Genomic DNA, 21,285 nt, shown 5'->3' with positions numbered 1-21,285 from the left:
AACTAGTGGTAGGTGTATACTGTACTGTAACTAGTGGTAGTCTGGTGTATACTGTAACTAGTGGTAGTCTGGTGTATACTGTACTGTACCTAGTGGTACTCTGGTGTATACTGTACTGTAACTAGTGGTACTCTGGTGTATACTGTACTGTACCTAGTGGTACTCTGGTGTATACTGTACTGTACCTAGTGGTACTCTGGTGTATACTGTACTGTACCTAGTGGTACTCTGGTGTATACTGTACTGTACCTAGTGGTACTCTGGTGTATACTGTACTGTACCTAGTGGTACTCTGGTGTATACTGTACTGTACCTAGTGGTAGTCTGGTGTGTACTGTACCTAGTGGTACTCTGGTGTATACTGTACTGTACCTAGTGGTAGTCTGGTGTATACTGTACTGTAACTAGTGGTACTCTGGTGTATACTGTACTGTAACTAGTGGTACTCTGGTGTATACTGTACTGTACCTAGTGGTAGTCTGATGTATACTGTACCTAGTGGTAGTCTGGTGTATACTGTACTGTAACTAGTGGTAGTCTGGTGTATACTGTACTGTAACTAGTGGTAGTCTGATGTATACTGTACCTAGTGGTAGTCTGGTGTATACTGTACTGTAACTAGTGGTAGTCTGGTGTATACTGTACTGTAACTAGTGGTAGTCTGATGTACACTGTACCTAGTGGTAGTCTGGTGTATACTGTAACTAGTGGTAGTCTGGTGTATACTGTACTGTAACTAGTGGTAGTCTGGTGTATACTGTACTGTACCTAGTGGTAGTCTGGTGTATACTGTAACTAGTGGTAGTCTGGTGTATACTGTACCTAGTGGTAGTCGTGTATACTGTACCTAGTGGTAGTCTGGTGTGTACTGTACCTAGTGGTAGTCTGGTATATACTGTACCTAGTGGTACTGTATACTGTACCTAGTGGTAGTCTGGTGTATACTATACTGTACCTAGTGGTAGTCTGGTGTATACAGTACTGTAACTAGTGGTAGTCTGGTGTATACTGTAACTAGTGGTAGTCTGGTGTATACTGTACTGTAACTAGTGGTAGTCTGGTGTATACTGTAACTAGTGGTAGTCTGGTGTATACTGTACTGTAACTAGTGGTAGTCTGGTGTATACTGTACTGTAACTAGTGGTAGTCTGGTGTATACTGTACTGTAACTAGTGGTAGTCTGGTGTATACTGTACTGTAACTAGTGGTAGTCTGGTGTATACTGTACTGTAACTAGAGGTCGTCTGGTGTATACTGTACCTAGTGGTAGTCTGGTGTATACTGTACTGTAACTAGTGGTAGTCTGGTGTATACTGTACTGTAACTAGTGGTAGTCTGGTGTATACTGTAACTAGTGGTAGTCTGGTGTATACTGTACTGTAACTAGTGGTAGTCTGATGTATACTGTACCTAGTGGGCGTCTGGTGTATACTGTACTGTAACTAGTGGTAGTCTGGTGTATACTGTAACTAGAGGTAGTCTGGTGTATACTGTACTGTAACTAGTGGTAGTCTGGTGTATACTGTACTGTACCTAGTGGTAGTCTGGTGTATACTGTAACTAGTGGTAGTCTGGTGTACACTGTACCTAGTGGTAGTCTGGTGTATACTGTACTGTAACTAGTGGTAGTCTGGTGTATACTGTACTGTACCTTGTGGTAGTCTGGTGTATACTGTACTGTACCTAGTGGTAGTCTGGTGTATACTGTACCTAGTGGTAGTCTGGTGTATACTGTACTGTACCTAGTGGTAGTCTGGTGTTTACTGTACCTAGTGGTAGTCTGGTGTATACTGTAACTAGTGGTAGTCTAGTGTATACTGTACTGTACCTAGTGGTAGTCTGGTGTATACTGTACCTAGTGGTAGTCTGGTGTGTACTGTACCTAGTGGTAGTCTGGTGTATACTGTAACTAGTGGTAGTCTGGTGTGTACTGTAACAAGTGGTAGTCTGGTGTATACTGTAACTAGTGGTAGTCTGGTGTATACTGTACTGTAACTAGTGGTAGTCTGGTGTATACTGTAACTAGTGGTAGTCTGGTGTATACTGTACTGTAACTAGTGGTAGTCTGGTGTATACTGTAACTAGTGGTAGTCTGGTGTATACTGTACTGTAACTAGTGGTAGTCTGGTGTATACTGTACTGTAACTAGAGGTAGTCTGGTGTATACTGTAACTAGTGGTAGTCTGGTGTGTACTGCTAGTGGTAGTCTGGTGTGTACTGTACTGTAACTAGTGGTAGTCTGGTGTATACTGTACTATAACTAGTGGTAGTCTGGTGTATGTATGCTGTAACTAGTGGTAGTATGGTGTATACTGTACTGTAACTAGTGGTAGTCTGGTGTATACTGTACTGTAACTAGTGGTAGTCTGATGTATACTGTACTGTAACTAGTGGTAGTCTGGTGTATACTGTACTGTAACTAGTGGTAGTCTGATGTATACTGTACTGTAACTAGTGGTAGTCTGGTGTGTACTGTAACTAGTGGTAGTCTGGTGTATACTGTAACTAGTGGTAGTCTGGTGTATACTGTACTGTAACTAGTGGTAGTCTGGTGTGTACTGTAACTAGTGGTAGTCTGGTTTATACTGTAACTAGTGGTAGTCTGGGCTATACTGTACTGTAACTTGTGGTAGTCTGGTGTATACTGTAACTTGTGGTAGTCTGGTGTATACTGTACTGTAACTAGGGTAGTCTGGTGTATACTGTAACTAGAGGTAGTCTGGTGTATACTGTAACTAGTGGTAGTCTGATGTATACTGTACTGTAACTAGTGGTAGTCTGGTGTATACTGTACTGTAACTAGTGGTAGTCTGGTGTATACTGTACTGTAACTAGTGGTAGTCTGGTGTATACTGTAACTAGTGGTAGTCTGGTGTATAACTGTACTGTAACTAGTGGTAGTCTGGTGTATACTGTACTGTAACTAGTGGTAGTCTGGTGTATACTGTACTGTAACTAGTGGTAGTCTGATGTATACTGTACTGTAACTAGTGGTAGTCTGGTGTATACTGTACTGTAACTAGTGGTTGTCTGGTGTGTACTGTAACTAGTGGTAGTCTGGTGTATACTGTAAACTAGTGGTAGTCTGGTGTATACTGTACTGTAACTAGTGGTAGTCTGGTGTACTGTAACTAGTGGTAGTCTGGTGTATACTGTAACTAGTGGTAGTCTGGGCTATACTGTACTGTAACTTGTGGTAGTCTGGTGTATACTGTAACTTGTGGTAGTCTGGTGTATACTGTACTGTAACTAGGGGTAGTCTGGTGTATACTGTAACTAGAGGTAGTCTGGTGTATACTGTAACTAGTGGTAGTCTGATGTATACTGTACTGTAACTAGTGGGAGTCTGGTGTATACTGTAACTAGTGGTAGTCTGGTGTATACTGTACTGTAACTAGTGGTAGTCTGGTGTATACTGTACTGTAACTAGTGGTAGTCTGGTGTATACTGTAACTAGTGGTAGTCTGGTGTATAACTGTACTGTAACTAGTGGTAGTCTGGTGTATACTGTACTGTAACTAGTGGTAGTCTGGTGTATACTGTACTGTAACTAGAGGTAGTCTGGTGTATACTGTACTGGAACTAGAGGTAGTCTGGTGTGTACTGTAACTAGTGGTAGTCTGGTGTATACTGTAACTAGTGGTAGTCTGGTGTATGTATGCTGTAACTAGTGGTAGTCTGGTGTATACTGTACTGTAACTAGTGGTAGTCTGGTGTATGTATGCTGTAACTAGTGGTAGTCTGGTGTATACTGTACTGTACCTAGTGGTAGTCTGGTGTATACTGTACTGTACCTAGTGGTAGTCTGGTGTATGCTGTAACTAGTGGTAGTCTGGTGTATACTGTACCTAGTGGTAGTCTGGTGTATACTGTACTGTAACTAGTGGTAGTCTGGTGTATACTGTACCTAGTGGTAGTCTGGTGTATACTGTACTGTACCTAGTGGTAGTCTGGTGTATGCTGTAACTAGTGGTAGTCTGGTGTATACTATACTGTAACTAGTGGTAGTCTGGTATACTGTACTGTAACTAGAGGTAGTCTGGTGTATGTATGCTGTAACTAGTGGTAGTCTGGTGTGTACTGTACTGTAACTAGTGGTAGTCTGACTGTACTGTAACTAGTGGTAGTCTGGTGTATACTGTACTGTAACTAGTGGTAGTCTGGATACTGTACTGTAACTAGAGGTAGTCTGGTGTATACTGTACTGTAACTAGTGGTAGTCTGGTGTATACTGTACTGTAACTAGAGGTAGTCTGGTGTATGTATGCTGTAACTAGTGGTAGTCTGGTGTATACTGTACTGTAACTAGTGGTAGTCTGTGTGTACTGTAACTAGTGGTAGTCTGGTGTATACTGTACTGTAACTAGTGGTAGTCTGGTGTATACTGTAATGTAACTAGTGGTAATACTGTACTGTAACTAGAGGTAGTCTGGTGTATACTGTACTGTAACTAGTGGTAGTCTGGTATACTGTACTGTACCTAGTGGTAGTCTGGTGTATACTGTACTGTAACTAGTGGTAGTCTGAATACTGTAACTAGTGTCCTGTAATAGTCTGGTGTATACTGTAACTGTAACTAGAGGTAGTCTGGTGTATACTATAGTCTGGTGTATACTGTAACTAGTGGTAGTCTGGTGTACTGTAACTAGTGGTAGTCTGGTGTATACTGTACTGTAACTAGTGGTAGTCTGGTGTATACTGTACTGTACCTAGTGGTAGTCTGGTGTATACTGTACTAGTGGTAGTCTGGTGTATACTGTACTGTGGTAGTCTGGTGTTTACTGTACCTAGTGGTAGTCTGCAACTAGTGGTAGTCTAGTGTATACTGTACTGTACCTAGTGGTAGTCTGGTGTATACTGTAATAGTGGTAGTCTGGTGTGTACTGTAACTGTAGTGGTAGTCTGGTGTATACTGTAACTAGTGGTAGTCTGGTGTGTACTGTAAGTCTGGTGTATACTGTAACTAGTGGTAGTCTGGTGTATACTGTACTGTAACTAGTGGTAGTCTGGTGTATACTGTAACTAGTGGTAGTCTGGTGTATACTGTACTGTAACTTGTGGTAGTCTGGTGTATACTGTAACTAGTGGTAGTCTGGTGTATACTGTACTGTAACTAGTGGTAGTCTGGTGTATACTGTACTGTAACTAGAGGTAGTCTGGTGTACTGTAACTAGTGGTAGTCTGGTGTGTACTGTACTGTAACTAGTGGTAGTCTGGTGTATACTGTACTGTAACTAGTGGTAGTCTGGTGTATACTGTACTGTAACTAGTGGTAGTCTGGTGTATGTATGCTGTAACTAGTGGTAGTATGGTGTATACTGTACTGTAACTAGTGGTAGTCTGGTGTATACTGTACTGTAACTAGTGGTAGTCTGATGTATACTGTACTGTAACTAGTGGTAGTCTGGTGTATACTGTACTGTAACTAGTGGTAGTCTGATGTATACTGTACTGTAACTAGTGGTAGTCTGGTGTGTACTGTAACTAGTGGTAGTCTGGTGTATACTACTGTAACTAGTGGTAGTCTGGTGTATACTGTACTGTAACTAGTGGTAGTCTGGTGTGTACTGTAACTAGTGGTAGTCTGGTTTATACTGTAACTAGTGGTAGTCTGGGCTATACTGTACTGTAACTTGTGGTAGTCTGGTGTATACTGTAACTTGTGGTAGTCTGGTGTATACTGTACTGTAACTAGGGGTAGTCTGGTGTATACTGTAACTAGAGGTAGTCTGGTGTATACTGTAACTAGTGGTAGTCTGATGTATACTGTACTGTAACTAGTGGTAGTCTGGTGTATACTGTACTGTAACTAGTGGTAGTCTGGTGTATACTGTACTGTAACTAGTGGTAGTCTGGTGTATACTGTAACTAGTGGTAGTCTGGTGTATAACTGTACTGTAACTAGTGGTAGTCTGGTGTATACTGTACTGTAACTAGTGGTAGTCTGGTGTATACTGTACTGTAACTAGTGGTAGTCTGATGTATACTGTACTGTAACTAGTGGTAGTCTGGTGTATACTGTACTGTAACTAGTGGTAGTCTGGTGTGTACTGTAACTAGTGGTAGTCTGTGTATACTGTAACTAGTGGTAGTCTGGTGTATACTGTACTGTAACTAGTGGTAGTCTGGTGTGTACTGTAACTAGTGGTAGTCTGGTGTATACTGTAACTAGTGGTAGTCTGGGCTATACTGTACTGTAACTTGTGGTAGTCTGGTGTATACTGTAACTTGTGGTAGTCTGGTGTATACTGTACTGTAACTAGGGGTAGTCTGGTGTATACTGTAACTAGAGGTAGTCTGGTGTATACTGTAACTAGTGGTAGTCTGATGTATACTGTACTGTAACTAGTGGGAGTCTGGTGTATACTGTAACTAGTGGTAGTCTGGTGTATACTGTACTGTAACTAGTGGTAGTCTGGTGTATACTGTACTGTAACTAGTGGTAGTCTGGTGTATACTGTAACTAGTGGTAGTCTGGTGTATAACTGTACTGTAACTAGTGGTAGTCTGGTGTATACTGTACTGTAACTAGTGGTAGTCTGGTGTATACTGTACTGTAACTAGAGGTAGTCTGGTGTATACTGTACTGGAACTAGAGGTAGTCTGGTGTGTACTGTAACTAGTGGTAGTCTGGTGTATACTGTAACTAGTGGTAGTCTGTATGTATGCTGTAACTAGTGGTAGTCTGGTATACTGTACTGTAACTAGTGGTAGTCTGGTGTATGTATGCTGTAACTAGTGGTAGTCTGGTGTATACTGTACTGTACCTAGTGGTAGTCTGGTGTATACTGTACTGTACCTAGTGGTAGTCTGGTGTATGCTGTAACTAGTGGTAGTCTGGTGTATACTGTACCTAGTGGTAGTCTGGTGTATACTGTACTGTAACTAGTGGTAGTCTGGTGTATACTGTACCTAGTGGTAGTCTGGTGTATACTGTACTGTACCTAGTGGTAGTCTGGTGTATGCTGTAACTAGTGGTAGTCTGGTGTATACTATACTGTAACTAGTGGTAGTCTGGTGTATACTGTACTGTAACTAGAGGTAGTCTGGTGTATGTATGCTGTAACTAGTGGTAGTCTGGTGTGTACTGTACTGTAACTAGTGGTAGTCTGGTGTGTACTGTACTGTAACTAGTGGTAGTCTGGTGTATACTGTACTGTAACTAGTGGTAGTCTGGTGTATACTGTACTGTAACTAGAGGTAGTCTGGTGTATACTGTACTGTAACTAGTGGTAGTCTGGTGTATACTGTACTGTAACTAGAGGTAGTCTGGTGTATGTATGCTGTAACTAGTGGTAGTCTGGTGTATACTGTACTGTAACTAGTGGTAGGCTGGTGTATACTGTACTGTAACTAGTGGTAGTCTGGTGTGTACTGTAACTAGTGGTAGTCTGGTGTGTACTGTAACTAGTGGTAGTCTGGTGTATACTGTACTGTAACTAGTGGTAGTCTGGTGTATACTGTACTGTAACTAGAGGTAGTCTGGTGTATACTGTACTGTAACTAGTGGTAGTCTGGTGTATACTGTACTGTACCTAGTGGTAGTCTGGTGTATACTGTACTGTAACTAGTGGTAGTCTGGTGTATACTGTACTGTAACTAGTGGTAGTCTGGTGTATACTGTAACTAGTGGTAGTCTGGTGTATACTGTACTGTAACTGTAGAGGTAGTCTGGTGTATACTGTACTGGAACTAGAGGTAGTCTGGTGTATACTGTAACTAGTGGTAGTCTGGTGTATGTATGCTGTAACTAGTGGTAGTCTGGTGTATACTGTACTGTAACTAGAGTCTGGTGTATACTGTAACTAGAGGTAGTCTGGTGTATACTGTACTGTAACTAGAGGTAGTCTGGTGTATACTGTAACTAGAGGTAGTCTGGTGTATGTATGCTGTAACTAGTGGTAGTCTGGTGTGTACTGTACTGTAACTAGTGGTAGTCTGGTGTATACTGTACTGTACCTAGTGGTAGTCTGGTGTATACTGTACTGTAACTAGTGGTAGTCTGGTGTATACTGTACTGTACCTAGTGGTAGTCTGGTGTATACTGTACTGTAACTAGTGGTAGTCTGGTGTATACTGTAACTAGTGGTAGTCTGGTGTATACTGTACTGTAACTAGAGGTAGTCTGGTGTATACTGTACTGGAACTAGAGGTAGTCTGGTGTATACTGTAACTAGAGGTAGTCTGGTGTATACTGTAACTAGAGGTAGTCTGGTGTATACTGTAACTAGAGGTAGTCTGGTGTATACTGTACTGTAACTAGTGGTAGTCTGGTGTATACTGTACTGTAACTAGAGGGTAGTCTGGTGTATACTGTACCTAGTGGTAGTCTGGTGTATACTGTACTGTAACTAGTGGTAGTCTGATGTATGCTGTAACTAGTGGTAGTCTGGTGTATACTGTACTGTAACTAGTGGTAGTCTGGTGTATACTGTAACTAGTGTACTGTAACTAGAGGTAGTCTGGTGTATACTGTAACTAGTGGTAGTCTGGTGTATGTATACTGTAACTAGAGTCTGGTGTATACTGTAACTGTAACTAGTGGTAGTCTGGTGTATACTGTACTATAACTAGTGGTAGTCTGGTGTTTATACCTAGTGGTAGTCTGGTGTATACTGTAACTAGTGGTAGTCTAGTGTATGGTACTGTAACTAGTGGTAGTCTGGTGTATACTGTGTCTGGTGTAACTGTAGTGGTAGTCTGGTGTGTATGTACTGTACTGGTGTATACTAGTGTGGTAGTCTGGTGTACTGTAACAGAGTGGTAGTCTGGTGTATACTGTAACTAGTGGTAGTCTGGTGTATACTGTACTGTAACTAGTGGTAGTCTGGTGTATACTGTACTGTAACTAGTGGTAGTCTGGTGTATACTGTACTGTAACTAGTGGTAGTCTGGTGTATAACTGTACTGTAACTAGTGGTAGTCTGGTGTATACTGTAACTGTAGTCTGGTGTATACTGTACTGTAACTAGTGGTAGTCTGGTGTATACTGTACTGTAACTAGTGGTAGTCTGGTGTATACTGTACCTAGTGGTAGTCTGGTGTATACTGTACTGTAACTAGTGGTAGTCTGGTGTGTACTGTACTGTAACTAGTGGTAGTCTGGTGTATACTGTACTGTAACTAGTGGTAGTCTGGTGTATACTGTACTGTAACTAGTGGTAGTCTGGTGTATACTGTACTGTAACTAGTGGTAGTCTGGTGTATACTGTACTGTAACTAGTGGTAGTCTGGTGTATACTGTACTGTAACTAGTGGTAGTCTGGTGTATACTGTACTGTAACTAGTGGTAGTCTGGTGTATGTATACTGTACTGTAACTAGTGGTAGTCTGGTGTATACTGTACTGTAACTAGTGGTAGTCTGGTGTATACTGTACTGTAACTAGTGGTAGTCTGGTGTATACTGTACTGTAACTAGTGGTAGTCTGGTATACTGTACTGTACTGTGGTAGTCTGGTGTAACTGTAACTGTAACTAGTGGTAGTCTGGTGTATACTGTACTGTAACTAGGTAGTCTGGTGTATACTGTACTAGTAACTAGTGGTAGTCTGGTGTATACTGTAACTAGTGGTAGTCTGGTGTATACTGTACTGTAACTAGTGGTAGTCTGTGGTAGTCTGGTGTATACTGTACTGTAACTAGTGGTAGTCTGGTGTATACTGTACTGTAACTAGTGGTAGTCTGGTGTATACTGTACTGTAACTAGTGGTAGTCTGGTGTATACTGTACTGTAACTAGTGGTAGTCTGGTGTATACTGTACTGTAACTAGTGGTAGTCTGGTGTATACTGTACTGTAACTAGTGGTAGTCTGGTGTATACTGTACTGTAACTGTAACTAGTGGTAGTCTGGTGTATACTGTACTGTAACTAGTGGTAGTCTGGTGTACTGTAACTGTAGTCTGTAACTAGTGGTAGTCTGGTATACTGTACTGTACTGTACTGTAACTAGTGGTAGTCTGGTGTATACTGTACTGTAACTAGTGGTAGTCTGGTGTATACTGTACTGTAACTGTAACTAGTGGTAGTCTGGTGTATACTGTACTGTAACTAGTGGTAGTCTGGTGTATACTGTACTGTAACTAGTGGTAGTCTGGTGTATACTGTACTGTAACTAGTCTGGTAGTCTGGTGTATACTGTACTGTAACTAGTGGTAGTCTGGTGTATACTGTACTGGTACTAGTGGTAGTCTGGTGTATACTGTACTGTAACTAGTGGTAGTCTGGTGTATACTGTACTGTAACTAGTGGTAGTCTGGTGTATACTGTACTGTAAGTCTGGTGTAGTGGTAGTCTGGTGTATACTGTACTGTAACTAGTGGTAGTCTGGTGTATACTGTACTGTACCTAGTGGTAGTCTGGTGTATACTGTACTGTACCTAGTGGTAGTCTGGTGTATACTGTAACTAGTGGTAGTCTGGTGTATACTGTAGTGGTAGTCTGGTGTATACTGTACTGTAACTAGTGGTAACTAGTGGTAGTCTGGTGTATACTGTACCTAGTGGTAGTCTGGTGTATACTGTACTGTACCTAGTGGTAGTCTGGTGTATGCTGTAACTAGTGGTAGTCTGGTGTATACTATACTGTAACTAGTGGTAGTCTGGTGTATACTGTACTGTAACTAGAGGTAGTCTGGTGTATGTATGCTGTAACTAGTGGTAGTCTGGTGTGTACTGTACTGTAACTAGTGGTAGTCTGGTGTGTACTGTACTGTAACTAGTGGTAGTCTGGTGTATACTGTACTGTAACTAGTGGTAGTCTGGTGTATACTGTACTGTAACTAGTGGTAGTCTGGTGTATACTGTACTGTAACTAGTGGTAGTCTGGTGTATACTGTACTGTAACTAGTGGTAGTCTGGTGTATGTATGCTGTAACTAGTGGTAGTCTGGTGTATACTGTACTGTAACTAGTGGTAGGTGTATACTGGTGTATACTGTACTGTAACTAGTGGTAGTCTGGTGTGTACTGTAACTAGTGGTAGTCTGGTGTATACTGTACTGTAACTAGTGGTAGTCTGGTGTATACTGTAAACTAGTGGTAGTCTGGTGTATACTGTACTGTAACTAGTGGTAGTCTGGTGTATACTGTAAACTAGTGGTAGTCTGGTGTATACTGTAACTAGTGGTAGTCTGGTGTATACTGTACTGTAACTAGTGGTAGTCTGGTGTATACTGTACTGTAACTAGTGGTAGTCTGGTATACTGTAACTAGTGGTAGTCTGGTGTATACTGTACTGTAACTAGAGGTAGTCTGGTGTATACTGTACTGTAACTAGAGGTAGTCTGGTGTATACTGTACTAGTGGTAGTCTGGTGTATACTGTACTGTAACTAGTGGTAGTCTGGTGTATACTGTACTGTAACTAGTGGTAGTCTGGTGTATACTGTAACTAGAGGTAGTCTGGTGTATACTGTACTGTAACTAGTGGTAGTCTGGTGTATGTATGCTGTAACTAGTGGTAGTCTGGTGTATACTGTACTGTAACTAGTGGTAGTCTGGTGTATACTGTACTGTACCTAGTGGTAGTCTTGTGTATACTGTACTGTAACTAGTGGTAGTCTGGTGTATACTGTACTGTACTAGTGGTAGTCTGGTGTATACTGTACTGTAACTAGTGGTAGTCTGGTGTATACTGTACTGTAACTAGTGGTAGTCTGTAAACTAGTGGTAGTCTGGTGTATACTGTACTGTAACTAGAGGTAGTCTGGTGTATACTGTACTGGAACTAGAGGTAGTCTGGTGTATACTGTAACTAGAGGTAGTCTGGTGTATACTGTAACTAGAGGTAGTCTGGTGTATACTGTAACTAGAGGTAGTCTGGTGTATACTGTACTGTAACTAGTGGTAGTCTGGTGTATACTGTAACTGTAACTAGTGGTAGTCTGGTGTATACTGTACTGTGGTAGTCTGTGTATACTGTACTGTAACTAGTGGTAGTCTGGTGTATGTACTGTAACTAGTGGTAGTCTGGTGTATACTGTACTGTAACTAGTGGTAGTCTGGTGTATACTGTAACTAGAGGTAGTCTGGTGTATACTGTACTGTAACTAGAGGTAGTCTGGTGTATACTGTAACTAGTGGTAGTCTGGTGTATACTGTAACTAGTGGTAGTCTGGTGTATACTGTACTATAACTAGTGGTAGTCTGGTGTATACTGTACTGTAACTAGTGGTAGTCTGGTGTATGTATGCTGTAACTAGTGGTAGTCTGGTGTATACTGTACTGTAACTAGAGGTAGTCTGGTGTGTACTGTAACTAGTGGTAGTCTGGTGTATACTGTAACTAGTGGTAGTCTGGTGTATACTGTACTGTAACTAGAGGTAGTCTGGTGTGTACTGTAACTAGTGGTAGTCTGGTGTATACTGTACTGTAACTAGAGGTAGTCTGGTGTATACTGTAACTAGTGGTAGTCTGGTGTATACTGTACTGTAACTAGAGGTAGTCTGGTGTATACTGTACTGTAACTAGTGGTAGTCTGGTGTATACTGTACTGTAACTAGAGGTAGTCTGGTGTGTACTGTAACTAGTGGTAGTCTGGTGTATACTGTACTGTAACTAGAGGTAGTCTGGTGTGTACTGTAACTAGTGGTAGTCTGGTGTATACTGTACTGTAACTAGAGGTAGTCTGGTGTATACTGTACTGTAACTCGAGGTAGTCTGGTGTATACTGTACTGTAACTAGTGGTAGTCTGGTGTATACTGTACTGTAACTAGAGGTAGTCTGGTGTATACTGTAACTAGTGGTAGTCTGGTGTATACTGTACTGTAACTAGAGGTAGTCTGGTGTGTACTGTAACTAGTGGTAGTCTGGTGTATACTGTAACTAGTGGTACTCTGGTGTATACTGTACTGTAACTAGTGGTAGTCTGGTGTATACTGTACTCTAACTAGAGATAGTCTGGTGTATACTGTACTGGAACTAGAGGTAGTCTGGTGTATACTGTAACTAGTGCTGGTCTGGTGTATACTGTACTGTAACTAGTGGTAGTCTGGTGTATACTGTAACTAGTGGTAGTCTGGTGTGTACTGTAACTAGTGGTAGTCTGGTGTGTACTGTAACTAGTGGTAGTCTGGTGTATACTGTAACTAGTGGTAGTCTGGTGTGTACTGTAACTAGTGGTAGTCTGGTGTGTACTGTAACTAGTGGTAGTCTGGTGTATACTGTACTGTAACTAGAGGTAGTCTGGTGTATACTGTACTGGAACTAGAGGTAGTCTGGTGTATACTGTAACTAGTGGTAGTCTGCTGTATGTATGCTGTAACTAGTGGTAGTCTGGTGTATACTGTACTGTAACTAGTGGTAGTCTGGTGTATACTGTAACTAGTGGTAGTCTGGTGTATACTGTACTGTAACTAGTGGTAGTCTGGTGTATACTGTACTGTAACTAGAGGTAGTCTGGTGTAGTACTGTAACTAGTAGTACTGTAAACTAGTGGTAGTCTGGTGTGTACTGTACTGTAACTAGTGGTAGTCTGGTGTGTACTGTACTGTAACTAGTGGTAGTCTGGTGTATACTGTACTGTAACTAGTGGTAGTCTGGTGTATACTGTACTGTAACTAGTGGTAGTCTGGTGTATACTGTACTGTAACTAGGGGTAGTCTGGTGTATACTGTAACTAGAGGTAGTCTGGTGTATACTGTAACTAGTGGTAGTCTGATGTATACTGTACTGTAACTAGAGGTAGTCTGGTGTATACTGTACTGTACCTAGTGGGAGTCTGGTGTATACTGTAACTAGTGGTAGTCTGGTGTATACTGTACTGTAACTAGTGGTAGTCTGGTGTATACTGTACTGTAACTAGAGGTAGTCTGGTGTATACTGTACTGTAACTAGTGGTAGTCTGGTGTATACTGTACTGTAACTAGAGGTAGTCTGGTGTATGTATGCTGTAAGTTCCCCTTCCCTGGAAAATAAGGGAGAGAAAGGATAAAGGTTCCTGTAGGGGTCAGAGGTCACTCACAGGGGTCCCGGGAGTCGCTAGTGTTGAGCAGGGTCACGGCGCTGCGGCTACGGGCCAGGAAGGACAGGGTGGGGGTCATGAGCCGCTCCACGATGCGGCTCTCCCACGGACTAAGACGCAGACTGCGAGCTGGCAGACACAAGAGGGCACTCTTTTACACACACACATACATACACACACACTGCAGAGTCCCCAGAATTAGACTCCCCAGTAGTGCACCACCAGATTACCCACCGATCCCCAGTCACTCACTGACAACACTGCAGCACAGCATTTCATCCCGCAACACAAACTGGTCACCGTCTGATCACACTTAATAACTGTAGCTATTTCACCCTGAACACTCTTACTACATACTGTGGATGCCTGACTTCGCTCCAGTTAAACATGCTGGACAGGTGGAGAAATCTGGAGATGTTTCACCCACATGTACAGTACCAGTCAAAAGTTTGGACACACCTACTCATTACAGTTTTTTTTTTGTACTATGTTCTACATTGTAGAATAATAGTGAAGACATCAAAACTATGAAATAACACATATAGAATCATGTAGTAACCAAAACAGTGTTAAACAGTGTTAATATTTTAGATTTGAGATTCTTCAAAGTAGCCACCGTTTGCCTTGATGACAGCTTTACACACTCTTGGAATTATCTCAACCAGCTTCATGAGGTAGTCACCTGGAATGCATTTCAATGAACAGGTGTGTCTTGTTAAAAGTTAATTTGTGGAATTTCTTTCCTTCTTAATGTTTTGAGCCAATCAGTTGTGTTGTGATAAGGTAGGGGGTGTGTACAGAAGATAGCCCTATTTGGTAAAAGACCAAGTCCATATTATGGCAAGAACAGCTCAAATAAGCAAAGAGAAACGTAAGTCCTTCATTACTTATAGACATGAAGGTCAGTCAATACGAAACATTTCAAGAACCTTGAAAGTTTCTTCAAGTGCAGTCGCAAATACCATCAAGCGCTATGATGAATCTAGCTCTCATGAAGACTGCCACAGGAAATTAAAACCCAGAGTTAACTCTGCTGCAGAGGAAACGTTCATTACAGTTACCAGCCTCAGAAATTGCAGCCCAAATAAATGCTTCACAGAGTTCCCGTAACAGACACATCTCAACATCAACTGTTCAGAGGAGACTGGGGGAATCAGGCCTTCATGGTCAAATTGCTGCAAAGAAACCACTACTAAAGGACACCAATGAGAAGAAGAGACGTGCTTGGCCAAGAAACAAGAGCAATGGACATTAGACTGGTGGAAATCTGAGTCCAAATTGAGCCTAATTGTTGGGTCCAGTCAGCTATGCTAATGAGCGTCCCAAACGGTACCATAACCCCTATTTAGTGCCCTTCTTTTTACCAGCCCCCATAGGGCTGTCACACAGAATGTTGCCCCGTTGACTCTTTGCTCAGCAATGAAGTCAGACTGGAATCAGAAACTGGAATCAGAAAAAATGCTGTTTATAGAGGAACATCTCAATATGTCCTCTTATTAAGCATTATCCTGTAATAACAACATTGAATGCGTACACACACACACACACGCACGCACGCACGCACGCACACACACACACACACACACACACACGCACACACACACGCACACACGCACACACGCACACACACACACACACACACAGTCACACACACAGTCACACACACACACGCACACACACACACAGTCATGTACACACACAGTCACACACACACACAGTCACGCACACACACAGTCACACACACACAATCACGCACAGTCACGTGCACATACACAATCACGCACAGTCATGCGCACACACACAATCACGCACAGTCACGCGCACACACACAATCACGCACACACACAGTCACGCACACAGTCTCCCAAGCACAGAAAGTTCACAATCACAACGGAACACCAAGAAGCTGATGATAAGCGTGAGTCGTGACACTTCATTTCTGCAGATGCATGTAAAGCACATTTAGGATGGTACTGATCAGTGAATGGAAAACACTGAAAAGCTTTGACTATCCCATAACATTGACTAGTTCATATTATTTAATGGACCAGGGGTCACCTTCGCCGTATTTTGGACAGATCATTTTCACAAAGTGTTTTATGGTTGATAACCCAACTTGGACCCGGGCCTGTTGGGTTATCAGTGAGGCGGCTTATTTTCTCCTTCAATGCGGCAAGACATTTACTGCTGCTGCCTGATACAGTGAACACCTGGTAGATAAGTCATGGGGCTCTAAAAAACCATCAGGCTATTATAGGCCTACGTATATCCCACAGCCAGAACATTTGAACTGCCTAGTCGACTGGATTTCATATGGCAGATCCTGGAAAATATCAGTCTGCTGAAGAGAGGACATTCTGTGTCAAGTATTTAGTATTGACTTGACTGAGTATTGAATTTGTTCGGGAAGATCAATAAAAGCTGACTGCGTGTCGTCAGTTATGAGTGACATGACAACTTCTGATGGTGGAGATCCAAAGGGTGGAAGAGGACTTGGACAGCCTTCAAAAAGAATGGATGACGAGCTAATGACATATATTATAGCAACCTGATGAACCTCTCTACCTAAGATCTCCTCTACCTAAGATCTCCTCTACCTAAGATCTCCTCTACCTATGATCTCCTCTACCTATGATCTCCTCTACCTAACATCTCCTCTACCTAACATCTCCTCTATCTAAGATCTCCTCCACCTAAGATCTCCTCCACCTAAGATCTCCTCCACCTAAGATCTCCTCCATCCAAGATCTCCTCCGCCTAAGATCTCCTCCATCCAAGATCTCCTCCATCCAAGATCTCCTCCGCCTAAGATCTCCTCCACCTAAGATCTCCTCCGCCTAAGATCTCCTCCATCTAAGATCTCCTCCATCCAAGATCTCCTCCGCCTAAGATCTCCTCCATCTAAGATCTCCTCCATCTAAGATCTCCTCCATCCAAGATCTCCTCCGCCTAAGATCTCTTCCACCTAAGATCTACTCTAAGATCTCATCCACCTAAGATCTCCTCCATCTAAGATCTCCTCCATCTATGATCTCCTCCATCTAAGATCTCCTCCGCCTAAGATCTCCATCTAAGATCTCCCCTACCTAAGATCTCCTCTATCTAAGATCTCCTCTACCTAAGATCTCCTCCGCCTAAGATCTCCATCTAAGATCTCCCCTACCTAAGATCTCCTCTCCACATGTTATTACTGTGTGATAATTAGATAAAGAGTTCATCAATGACTACCTGACCATTTACATGACACTATCTGACCATTATGGTGGAAAATTGCAGGATTATTTTATAATACTTTTATTGCATCAAATTGTTGTTTTATGTAACAGAATAGAGTATTCGTATAACTATTGTGTGTGTGTTCTACTGAGGATGGGCCTCTGGGAGATAACACTGACAGGAGATTGATGATGTCTTTTGGGTGATAAAACCTACAGAGCATTCCAGAGCATGAGTTAATGCTTCTGTTCTATATGGTACCAGGGAGAGATGACCCCAGGGCCAGACTCTGGTCTGTAGACAAAGATGACAGTTTTTACAGCAGATACTGTCTGCTATGAATTATAGGTATCTTTCATACAAATCGTAACCCTGTGACCCATTCTATATATCTGGTGTTCGTCATGTAGGTTGAAAGGGGTGTATCTTGGCTATAAAATACCTTTGTACTTTTGTCTCAACAAATCATCTGAGGGTGATTCGTCGACCAGCCATCGCGATTGCAAAACTCTCACTAACCAAGATTTAGTTTAAGTATAACTCTGACTTGTGTGATAAGTTTGTCTCTCCTCATTTGATAGTAAAGAAATGAACCACCACACCATTTACAATATACTATCTGACCATTGACATTACATTATCTATCTACATTACACTATTTGATCATTTACATTACATTATCCGACCATTTACATTACATTATCCGACCATTGCCATTACATTATCCGACCATTGCCATTACATTATCCGACCATTTACATTACATTATCTGACCATTGACATTACATTATCCGACCATTGCCCTTACATTATCCGACCATTTACATTACATTATCCGACCATTGGCATTACATTATCCGACCATTGCCATTACATTATCCGACCATTTACATTACATTATCCGACCATTGGCATTACATTATCCGACCATTGACATTACATTATCCGACCATTGACATTACATTATCCGACCATTGACATTACATTATCCGACCATTGACATTACATTATCCGACCATTGACATTACATTATCCGACCATTGCCATTACATTATCCGACCATTTACATTACATTATCCGACCATTGACATTACATTATCCGACCATTTACATTACATTATCCGACCATTGACGTTACATTATCCGACCATTGACATTACATTATCTATTTGCATTACACTATTTGATCGTTTACATTACATTATCCGACCATTGACGTTACATTATCCGACCATTGACATTACATTATCTGAGCATTGATATTACACTAGTCTTCTTCCAAACCAAAATGGAGAATCCTTAGCATTAGATGAAACATTAGCCACAGTCACATTACAATACCCATCACCACCACCACTGAACCACACCATGCCATCATGACCAGCGAACCACACCATCACCTCTACCACCACCACCACACCTCTACCACCACTGAACCACACCATGCCATCATGACCACTGAACCACACCATGCCATCATGACCACTGAACCACACCATGCCATCATGACCACCAAACCACACCACCACCACCACCGCCGAACCACACCATGCCATCATGACCACTGAACCACACCATGCCATCATGACCACTGAACCACACCATGCCATCATGACCAGCGAACCACACCACCACCTCTACCACCACCACCACACCTCTACCACCACTGAACCACACCATGCCATCATGACCACTGAACCACACCATGCCATCATGACCACTGAACCACACCTCCACCACCTCCTCTACCACCTCCACCACCTCCTCTACCACCACCACCACCACACCTCTACCACCTCTACCACCACACCTCTACTGACCTCCTCCACACCTCTACCACCTCCCTCTATCAACTCTACCACACCTCCACCACCACACCTCTATCAACTCTACCACACCTCCACCACCACACCTCTACCAACTCTACCACACCTCCACCACCACACCTCTACCAACTCTACCACACCTCCACCACCACATCTCTACCACCTCCACCACCACATCTCTACCACCACCACACCTCTACCACCACCACCACCTTTACCACCTCCTCTATCACCTCTACCACCACACCACCACACCTCTACCACCACCACCACATCTCTACCACCACCACCACACCTCTACCACCACATCTCTACCACCTCCACACCTCTATCACCTCTGCCACCACCACCACCACATCTCTACCACCACCATCACCACACCTCTACCACCACACCTCCATCACCACACCTCTACCACCTCCATCACCACACCTCTACCACCTCCACCACCACCCCACCTCTACCACCACCACCTCCTCTCCACCACCACCTCCTCTCCACCACCACCACCTCCTCTCCACCACCACCACTACCACCACCACACCTCTACCACCACCACCACACCTCCACCACCACCACACCGCCACCACCTCCTCTACCACCACCTCTACCACCACCACCACCACCTCCACCACACCGCCACCACCTCCTCTACCACCACCACACCTCTACCACCACCACACCTCTACCACCACACCTCTACCACCACCACCTCTACCACCACACCTCCACCACCTCTACCACCTCTACCACACCGCCACCACCACCTCTACCACACCTCCACCACCTCTACCACCCCCACCACCTCCTCTACCACCACCACCACCTCCTCTACCACCACCACCACCACCACCTCCAAACCAGCACAGCTTATGACCAACAGCAGAGTGGAGGACAACCAAAAAGTGTGGAATAGAAGTGACAGAAACCTATACACACCAATAGAGGGAAAAAATGATCACAAAATATGGAATAATATAGATGTCTGGTCTGATCAAAAATTCAGAGAGAAGAAGGTAAATCAATCAACAACAACTAATCAATAAAACCATGATGCACACGAGATCGGGGATGTGAGACGGGTAATGTAGTGTTGTAAGGATAGGAAATGATTGGTCACCAGGCAACAGGCAGGCAGGCAGGCCACCAGGCCACAGTTAAAACTAAAACCAGGTAGTAAGGAGGATCTGAGAGGAGAAGGGAGTGGGGAGGAGGGGAGGAGGGGGACTGATATAAAGGCCTGGTGGACATTGACGCGGGTCGGTCATCCTTACTTCTGTTGGGGGAGTTCCAGAGGGTTGCAGAGGACTTGGACAGCCTGTTGTTAATGACAGGGTCCACCTGTCTCGGTAAGTTGACAGTGGAGGCCGAACATCTGCCTGCACCAGAGAGAACGCAACAGACAACAACTGTTCACAAGGCTGGCGGGGTGGGGAACCCAAGGATGTACTGTAGACGTAGGCCTAGTGTCGATGAGCTCGCCCTCTGTCTGTCTCTGTCTGTCTGGATCATGCAGTTGACAGAGCTTCTAGCAGAGTGGGACCACATCATTCACTGATTTACTGATTCATTGATTCACTGATTCATTGTAGTTTAGGGCACTCTAAACCCCAGAAACACATGGCGTCTAAACCCCAGGAACAAATGGCATCTAAACCCCAGAAACAGATGGCGTCTAAACCCCAGAAACAAATGGCGTCTAAACCCCAGAAACAAATGGCGTCTAAAACCCAGAAACAAATGGCGTCTAAACCCCAGAAACAGATGGCGTCTAAACCCCAGAAACCAATGGCTTCTAAACCCCAGAAACAAATGGCGTCTAAACCCCAGAAACCAATGGCGTCTAAACCCCAGAAACCAATGGCGTCTAAACCCCAGAAACCAATGGCGTCTAAACCCCAGAAACAGATGGCGTCTAAACCCCAGAAACCAATGGCGTCTAAACCCCAGAAACAAATGGCGTCTAAACCCCAGAAACCAATGGCGTCTAAACCCCAGAAACCAATGGCGTCTAAATCCCAGAAACCAATGGCGTCTAAACCCCAGAAACCAATGGCGTCTAAACCCCAGAAACAGATGGCGTCTAAACCCCAGAAACAGATGGCGTCTAAAACCCAGAAACAGATGGCGTCTAAAACCCAGAAACAGATGGCGTCTAAAACCCAGAAACAGATGGCGTCTAAACCCAGAAACAGATGGCGTCTAAAACCCAGAAACAAATCTTTCTAGAGAACACCAAGTGGTATAGATTGTTTGGTTTGAACTACAAAGACTAAGAAACAA

At 43.1% G+C, this 21,285-nt stretch overlaps 1 pseudogene; it reads right to left on the bottom strand.

The window, feature by feature from the left end:
• The window catches only part of LOC115116592 (MAP7 domain-containing protein 1-like), an 89,411-nt pseudogene that overhangs the window by 16,764 nt on the left and 51,362 nt on the right, over positions 1–21,285 (bottom strand).

This window comes from Oncorhynchus nerka, linkage group LG4, assembly GCF_034236695.1.
Source record: "Oncorhynchus nerka isolate Pitt River linkage group LG4, Oner_Uvic_2.0, whole genome shotgun sequence".
Classification (NCBI taxonomy): Eukaryota; Metazoa; Chordata; class Actinopteri; order Salmoniformes; family Salmonidae; genus Oncorhynchus; species Oncorhynchus nerka.
The sequence above is the reverse complement of the archived record's forward strand: the minus strand, read 5'-3'. Positions and strand labels throughout refer to the sequence as shown.